At 40.1% G+C, this 9,635-nt stretch overlaps 1 long non-coding RNA gene across 1 annotated transcript; it reads left to right on the top strand.

The window, feature by feature from the left end:
• Positions 1-39: 39 nt before the first annotated feature.
• Positions 40-4,077, top strand: LOC311608623. Its single transcript, XR_014783055.1, has 3 exons — positions 40-111; positions 454-638; positions 3,989-4,077. It is a non-coding gene; the product is annotated as an uncharacterized lncRNA (long non-coding RNA).
• Positions 4,078-9,635: the final 5,558 nt, after the last annotated feature.

Genomic DNA, 9,635 nt, shown 5'->3' with positions numbered 1-9,635 from the left:
TGCAGTGATGGTATAATGTAGGTTACTATGGCAGCAGAATATCAAGTCTACAAACTCACACAGGAGTTCAAGTCATATTTTGCAAGAGAAAAAAAGGAGAAGTGAAGAAGGGTGAAGGGAATATTCTCAAGAAAATAAGAGGGTGTTTGGAAAGGCTGAAGGGTGAGGAATGGCCTGAGGAGAAAAAGGCTAAATGAAAAAGTAGAAAGATGAGAAGAAGCAGCACGAGGGGCAAAAAGAGCTCTGTGTCCTAAGGTGGCAGTCAGATTTCAGCCCTGTTCTAAGTATAGTACTGAACATCTGGAGTATTTTTCAGTATATAATAACCTAGATACTTCCATTGTGAGGAAATTATTCTAGATGTTACATAAGGAATGCATTTAGGTAAACGGTCAGTCCCCTGCTTCCTTGCTTGTTTTATTAATTAATTTATTTACTCACTTTACATTTCAGTCATAGCCACCTCCCTCCTCTCCAAGTCCCACCCTCCCTCCCTCTTCCTCCATCCCCCTATTCTTCAGAACAAAAGGCGCCACTCCTACCCACCAGGGCAAGTTATCAAATCGCATCATGACTGAGCACATCCTCTTCCCCTCTGGCCTGGCAAGGCAACACTGCAAGAGGGAAGCAATCAAAAAGTAGGCAACTGAGTCCATGTCAGTGACAGCTTCCACTCCCCTTTCTAGAGGACCCACCTCTAGCATGAGCTACCCATTGGCTACATCTATGTAGGAGGCCTAAGTCTAGCTCCATGCATGGTCCTTGGTTGGTGCTTCAGTCTCCACAAGCTCTGCTGGGCCCTGATTTGTTGGCTCTTTTGGTCTTTTCGTGGTGCTCATATGGATAAAGTCCCTTATCCTTCCCCCTACGTTTCAATAAGACTCCCTATGTTTGGCTGTGAGTCTCAGCATCTGTTTCAATCTGCTGCTAGGTGGAGCCTCTCAGAGGGCAACTCTGCTAGGCTCCTGTCTGCAGACAGAGCAGAGTGTCATTGATAGTTTCAGGGGTTGGCTCTCTTTTGTGGAGTGGGTCTTGAGATGGGCCAGGCATTGATTGGACATTCCCTCAGTCTCTGCTTTATCTGTTCTTTCTTAATCCATGCACATCTTGTAGGCAGGGTAAATTTCGGGTCAACATTTTGTGGATGGGTTGGTGTTCTCCTACCTCCAGTAGGAGTCTTGTCTAGTTTGAGGGTGTCCTTTTCAGTGATTAAATTTGCATATTCATGTACATCTACATCCCAGAAGAAAGCATCAGATCCCTTTATAGATGTCTAGTTAGAGGGCATCCTCCTCCATCTCCATGACGACTTCTACTAGGAGTCTCAGCTAGGATCCTCCTCATACCCTCCCAGAAGCCTATCCTGACTTAGGTCTCCAGCTTGTCACTGAGAAGCCTAGGCCCATAGTTTCTCTTTCTCTGCAGGCCTTCTGTCTTCCCCCTGCTCTGCACTGCCCCTGCTCTTCCTAAGTCTAATCTCCATCCTTATTTCTCTCTGTGATCCCTCTCCTACCTTGTTCCCTCTTTTTGCTATACCACAGAGCAGTAGTAATAAACTATACACAGTACTGGCATAGAAATAGACTGGTTGATCAATGGAATCCAATCAAAGACCCAGAATTAAACCCACATAACTGTGGAGACTTGAGTTTTGACAAAGAAGCCAAAACCATAAAATGGAAAAAAAGACAACATCTTCAACAAATAGTGCTAGTCTTACTGGATGTCTGAATGTAGAAGACTGCAAATAGATCCATATGTTTCACCCTGCACAAAACCCAAGACCAGGTGGTTCAAAGACTTCACCATGAACCAGATACATCAAATCTATTAGAAGAGAAAGTGGAAAAGAGCCTTGAACTCATTGACACAGGAGACAACTTCTTGAACAGAACACCAACAGCTCAGGCTCTAAGATCAAAAATTAATAAATGGGACCTCATAAAACTGAAAACCTTCTATAAGGCAAAGGACACACACTGCCAATAGAATGAAAGGGCAGCATACAGATTAGGGAAAAAAGATTTTCACCAGTTCTATATATGACAAAGGGCTAATATACAAAATATATAAATAATTCAAAAAATAAAATAAACACCATCAAACCAAATTACTCAATTTTAAAAAATGAGGCACAGAGTTAAGGAGAGAATTTTCAATGAGAAATCTGGAATGACCGAGAAGCACTTAAAGAAATGCGCAATGTTCTTAGTCATCAGGGAAATGCAAATCAAAACTCTGAGATTCCACCTTACACCCATCAGAACAGCTAAAATAAAAAACTCAAGTGACAGCACTTGCTGGCAAGGATATGAAGAAAGGGGAACACTCCTCCATTACCAGTGGGTGTACAAACTTGGACAACCACTTTAGAAATCAATATGGCGCTTTCTCAGGAAATTGGGAAAAGCTTTACCTCAAGACCCAAATAGAAAACTCCTGGGCTTATACCCAAAAGATGCTTCACCAAACAAGGACAGTTGAACAGCTATGTTCATAGCAGCTTTATTCACAATAGCCACAATCTGAATACAACTTGGATGTCCCTCAGCCAAAAAATGTATAAAGAAACTGTAAGCCATTTACAGAATGGAATACTACTCAGCTATTAAAAACATGGATATCATGAAATTTGCAGACAATTGATCGAACTAGAAAAGGTCATTCTGAAAGAAGTAACCCAGATCCAGAAAGACATACATGGTATGTACTCATTTATAAGAATTTAGCAGTATAGTAGAGGATAGACGTACTATAATGTACAGACCCAAAGAAGATAAATAACAAGATGGAACCAAGGGAGGATGCTTAAATCTCACTCAGAAGGGGAAATAGAATTCACCACCGTTTTTAGTTCGTGTTCCTCCCACCAAACCAGATGCTTCCTGGAAAAAAATGCCCTTCTTCTTTATTACTGACCAAGAATTATTGAATAAAATAGGCAACAACAACAACAACAAAAAATAAGTGAACAAATTAGGAGACCATTACAGGATTTCCCAAAGGTAATGTGGGTGCATTAATAAATAAGAGTATAGATTATGGACATGAAGTTTTGGGAACAGATTCAACATATACTTAAAAGTAAAATTGTCAGGTTATCAAAGCTGCTCATAATGAAGAAACAACGAGGCAAGAATAAATGTTTCTTACATCATAAAATGTAGATAATAGTGGTACTTCTGCCAGCTGTCTTGCTTGGCCATCTAATCTTCATTTCCCCTAATGCTTAGTGCTACCCTCAGCCTCATGTTCTTCCTGTTTCCACTTGGGCCACAGGTCAGATTGTCCTGCACAGTGCAATGAACAGCCACCTTCAGATGCTCATGTCTTTCCCTTGAGTCCTGCAAAATTACAGTTAATGTTCCTTCCCTCCTAAGCTATAAAAAGAAAGGGAGGGAATTTTTTTCCAGTAGGAATAAGAATATATATGTGAAGCACAAAATAGGAGGGCTTTGGGGGGGCATCATCATTAAAAATTACAACTAAGTATTGTTTGCAAACATTTTATGGAGACAAAGTAGTATTCTGCTGTATGTTTTTAAGATGGGACATTTATGTCTGTAATGCGCATACAAATGAAGACTGAAGGCTGTACAGTGACTAGTAAATTAGATGTGCTAGGAAGGAGAACAGCTGAATCTGTGAGAGAATAGTCCTGTGTAGCAGACAGAGGACAGGGAGAGAGGGTGTCTGAAGCTGCAGATGTCCTTTGTCTCATGTCAGGAGGACTTTGGATCCCCACTAATGGCCAGGCCAACGCATGTCTAGCAAGTTTGACACCATAGTAATATGATGCATGCCAATTTGGGGGATTTTTTTTTCCTCTACAACCTGCAGTTGGCAATATTCCTGAGCAGCTATATCTAATACCCAACAGCTAGATATATTTGGATTGGTATTTAAAACTATCTAGAGTGCCAAATATAAGGAGTGCAGAGATTTATTCCACTCATCAAATAAACAAATAGTTGCTTAACTTTCCCAGCCTTTAGACTCTGAGCACCCTCATAACTTCTTTGCTGAAAGCTCGCGGTTGGAGGAAGAAGAGTTAGAACATGTCATCTGGAACCTTGGCACTGGACCACCAGCACAAACATTTCTCTCTCAGATTGCCATGCTTGCCTTAATAAAAACACCAGAGCAATAAATGTTTGTTTTTTCTTGATTCATGCAATAAAATGTAGCAGAATCCCAAAGTTTGTTTTTTTTCCTCTGGACAGTTTAAGCTGTGGTGGAGAAGAAATAATAAAAAGTTAAACATATGGGAATATTACCAAAGATGAAACTACAGGTAATAGTAAGCAAAATCTGAAATGTAAAAAGACAAGAAAAAAATATGATAACTGAAAATAAACCATACATGTATCCCTTCTCTTGAAACCTCTGTGCTGTGTGCATATGTGTGTGTGTGTGTGTGTGTGTGTGTGTGTGTGTGTGCGCGCGTGCATATGTGTGTGTGTGCGTGCGCACACGTATATGTATGCAGGCAGTGTCTTATTGCGACTGTTGTTAATGGAGAAAGAGGCAGCAGACATTTCTTCCTGCCGAATATATCCTCTAAGCATCAAGTATAGTATGATAAAGGAAGAACTAAAAGTGCCTCAAAAGAGAATCACAGAAGAGAGGGAAAACCAGGGTGGCAAAAATGACCAGCTTACAATCTAAAGTGAGATGTCAACGACATCTAAGCGACATCAGGGAAATGTGACTGAATGGAGGGGTGGCTATCAAGAGATAAAATGTCAGTGCAGAACTAGATGGACATGAAGTCCCCATTTCCTCTGTAGGAAATGTGTCTTGGTGTTTCCCTTTCATGGAAATTTTATGGAATTAGCATAGGTGTGAAACTTTTTTCTTTTTTTTATTAATTTATTCTTGTTACATCTCAATGGTTATCCCATCCCTTGTATCCTCCCATTCCTCCCTCCCTCCCTTTTTCCCCTTTCTCCCCTCCCTATGACTGTTCCTGAGGGGGATTACCTCCCCCTGTATATGCTCATAGGGTATCAAGTCTCTTCTTGGCAACCTGCTGTCCTTCCTCTGAGTGCTACCAGGTCTCCCCCTCCAGAGGACGTGGTCAAATATGAGGCACCAGAGTACATATGAAAGTCATACCACACTCTCCACTCAACTGTGGAGAATGTCCTGTCCATTTGACCAGTTTTGCTAAATAAAATGAGGACCCTTTTCAGATATTTTCTCATAAGATAGTGTTGGCCAAACTTTGGTACCATTATTGAAACGTACTGAGGTCAAAGTCACATAAAAGATGCACCTACAGAGCAGGATGTGGTGAAGAGCGGAGCGGGATGGCTTATTGAAGAAATAGATGGACCATTAAGTCTAACCAAAGCAAGCCTAAGCCAAGACAAATGAGTAAACACATTGACATAAGGCCGCTTTTGTACAACTGAGGAAACCAACCACTCAAAATCTGTGAGTGTCTCGTGCTGTCTGACTTCTGTCTGCCCAGATAGGTTGGCTGGCTCCCTTGAAGGCTGTAAGGCACACAATTAACAGTGACTATCTGCCAGCAGAATAGGAGATTTCCCATCAGCATTTAGCTTGAAGAAGGGTGAAATGGAAAGGTGACAGAGGTGAAAAAGCTCGGGCTTAAAGCCAGCTGTGTCCTTATTTCTTATATGACGTTGGGGTTCGGGTACCATTTTTCTTGAGTCTTGCTTTTCTCTTTTATAAAATGAAAAAAAAAATGATAGGAATGAATGCGTGTTGTAATAAGTAAAAGCAAATAATTTGCTCACTCATTACACACTTTTGGACATAGTCCGTAAGCCAGTTGTCAATGTTTGTGACAATATTGACAGTTCACGGCAACAGTGTCAGGCCTTGACCTCATGAAGCACTCAAATATATATATAGAAAGAGACCAATCTGCTAAATATGGAAATCACCAGAAGACAACATAATAATTATTAAGATGTTAAATAAATTGAAACCCATATTGTTTTGTTGAGTACAAAAAAAATGCACTCAGAATATAATTAAAGGAAATGCTGTGTGTGCATATCAACTATCACCTGCAGGCAAATGAACTTTTGCTAAATGAAAAAAGAATGGATGATTTTCAAGTATCCAGACAAGTTTGAGAGAATAAGAAAGTAAGATGATACAAGAGGGAGACAGGCAGAAAGCATCTAGCCTTCTCTGGTGCGCATGGCTTGTGTAAAACCCATCCTAGCTGCTTCATCACATTTTCAGCAAGATCTCCTAAATGGAAAAAGCAGATACATGTTGTATTACTTACTGCTCCCCTATGACCCTAGTATGAATGAGGCTTCTGCTTAATAATAATAATAATAATAATAATAATAATAATAACAACAACAACAATAATAATAATAATAATAATAAATCAAACTCCCCTCTCTGGACTAGAGAGTAACCAGCATCACATCAACCTGTGTAGTAGCAGGAAATTTTCATATTTTTAAAAGGATCTCACACCCTATGCTCACTGCCATGCTAAGCTTGAAGAAGTGTTTTCTCTTGTCACACAGCTATGGGAGCTGCCAAGAGTAAGGACCTTGAAATTGAGGATTCTTTTCGTTCTGTTTTCTGAAGACTCTGGCATTTAACTTCAGCTTCTTGGGATGCTGTTTTGTCAACAGATAATGCTCCAGACTAATTATTTCCCTCAGAAGAGCCTTTGCAGAAACCCTGTGTAAATGCTGCAAAGCTTTTGATTTCTTTCTTTCCAAGATTCCGCTGAGGTTGCTGCTATTACAGTGACAGCTACGTTGAGCTGGTCTCAAGTTCCAGCGGCCATCTCTAAGCTGAGGCATTAGAAAAGCTCCCGAGGAAGCATCACTCAAGGCTGTAGAAATTAAAAATGTGATTACTCTAGAAATCTCCTGACCAGCAATAGCCTTGTCTCTGTACAAGACAGCTATTGTGAGAGCCCGAGTGGAATTGCTCGCTGAAAATCCAAGAGCCTGCCAGGATTCCTGGTGTCCTGTAGGGCCAGAGTGAGGAAAGCTTGAGGGAATAAACACAAAATAAAAACTTCTCCTTGAAAATGGGATAAAGAAAGCAGGGGGAATGTATTTATGGAGATAGATTTCTACAAAATCGAGATCTTGCTCTAATATTTGCAATAAAAGAAAGTGATTTAGTGACCAGAGATCAATTTATATACAAGACAACAAATGATGCACCGAAAAAAAAAAAGTAGCAATCACTTCTGTTTCCTGAAGCTATAGGAAATTTTTAGTCCTTATTTTATAAATAGCATTTCTCTTTTTTTTGAAATAGGGGCACATAAATCAGGAAATAAACAGGCAGATTTTAAAATAAGATTGTTAGTTGCTATTCTGGGCCTGCTATGCTGCACGGTTACAGGTCTGCTCTCTGTCTTTGGCCAGCGCCTTGTGACACACTTACCTGTAGCTCACAGAAATCCTGCTTAAACCAGGACCTCATTGTGTTCAGCATTTAGAGAAACAGATTTTACACACAGAAGTCGGTCAAGCAGAACAATGAAAGGGGAGGGGCTTGTTTAGTAATAGGTGACAGCAATGTCTTAGAACCCAAATTCAAGAAAGGCCATCTGCCCTAAAAACGAATGGGAACCGGTAACCGGAAGCAACACTTGGCCCAGTCTCTGCGTTTATTGGGCCCATCTTTACCTCTTTCTGAAAAATGCCTCATTCAAAGTTAATTCAGTGCTTGCTCTTCTCATAACGCAGTGTTGCCGGATGTTTACGACTGGTTCTAGCAGGTGACTCGTGGGAGGAAGGGAGTGATTTGAATCCCAGTGTCGGTTGCTGTTCTGTGACGTACTTAGACTTTCCTCTTCTGTGGCCGCATGCTCACATGTAGAAAATGCATCACATTCTGCTCCTTCACACAGTGCCTTCCCTGTAAAGCAGTCTATTTGATCGCCATGCTTAGGCCTCTCTAGCTAAGCAAAAGCTGAACTTCGGTCATTTCCAATGTTCTGAAGATTACAGTGGTGACGAACTCACTGTCAACCTTCAAAAACTGCTGTCTCACGTGGCTCCGCTCTCTTTAGCACTTCTTGTGAAATATCCAACCCTTCTTCATACAACATTTGAAATACACATTGTCATGTGAGAAGGAAACTCATGTTACGGGGATAATATTTTCATATATTTCTCCCATGCTAAATAACTAAATTCTAATAATTCATGTTAAAGTAATAGTTTGATTCTATTGTATTTTATTAAGTATATTATTGAAATCCATTTCACCTGTTTATTTGTATTATTTTATGTAGCAACTGGAAAGTTCCATGTTGCACATATGTAGCTCCCATACTGTCTACTGATCAGTGATGCTCCAGATCCTCATTCCTATTATAATAATTCCAACATTTCTAGAAACACCAACTTTCTCCAGACTGTCAATATATATATACGTATATATATAATATATAACGTGTATATTCTAATCAGGATTCATTCTTTAAATATATATATATATATTCATTCTTTAAAACATTGTTTACTATTTTGGGGTCCTCACACTATTTTCTTCTACTAAGTATTCCTTCACCCGTTTACCCCACAATTAATCTGCTCTTATTTCCAGGCAAGCTCAGTTATCCTGTTGTAGGTGGGAACATCTCTATTACCTCAAATGGTGCATCTACGCTATCACCTCTACAGTTGCTTCTGTCTCATCCCTCTATTTTATTTCTTTCAAAGATTGGATCAACGTCTGAAACCTCTCTCCCATAGGAACATGAACTATATGGAGAAATGTTTCTTTTGATTCACTGCTGCCTCTTGCATGCCTAGAAGAGTGCCAATAGCTCATGGCGTGTTCAATAGAAGATCGATGAATAAAAGACCTAATGAATTAATGGATGTGTGATACAATGAACAGAGGCAGAGAAGTAATGAGTTCTAGAATTCGTTCTCATGATATGAGAGCAAGGCCACATCCTGTAAGACACATACCAGATGACAATCACTAGAAGTGCGTTATTTTAGAGCACCTTATCAATATTTCAGCAACAAATGCCTAAAACATCAAGAGGAAAGATTGGAAATATTAAGATCCTCTACCACCTTCAATCCACATGCTATTCCTAAAGTCAGAATTTGTATTTTGCTGAATTCTGTAATTTGGCCACAGATGTGTAATGGGACTGAAAATTCAACAGCTGCAATTCATCATAGAATTTGGCTGATTTCTTGATCTGAATTTCACTAATTTCAGAATTTAAGGCAGCTAGAGCTCTCATGGGGCACTTTCACATTTGCCAAGCTGCGCACTTCTCCTGTGAACTGGCTGATTATATACCTTGATTTTTTTTCTTTATCTTTTGCTTCTTCTTCTTCTTCTTCCCCCCCCCCCCTTTGAAGACTCACTATTTGCCTATGGCAAGAAAATGCAAGAATCAGTTTATCAAGACCCATCCTGAGCCAGCACCTTGTCTGCTTTGAATGGAACAGCTGCTTACTTTTTACTGTCAACCTGACATACCTAGGAGGTGGGACCATCGGTTGAGGAATTGCCCAGATCAGATTGATCTGTGGCCCCATTCCTGATAGATTTTCTGACTGGTGATTGGGCTCAGCTCACTGTGGTGGCACAATCTCTGGGAAGGTGTTCTGGACTGTGTAAAAAAAGTTGGCTGAAGAGAC

The sequence above is a fragment of the Acomys minous genome (genome assembly GCF_964271855.1).
Source record: "Acomys minous genome assembly, chromosome: 11".
NCBI lineage: Eukaryota > Metazoa > Chordata > Mammalia > Rodentia > Muridae > Acomys > Acomys minous.
The sequence above is the reverse complement of the archived record's forward strand: the minus strand, read 5'-3'. Positions and strand labels throughout refer to the sequence as shown.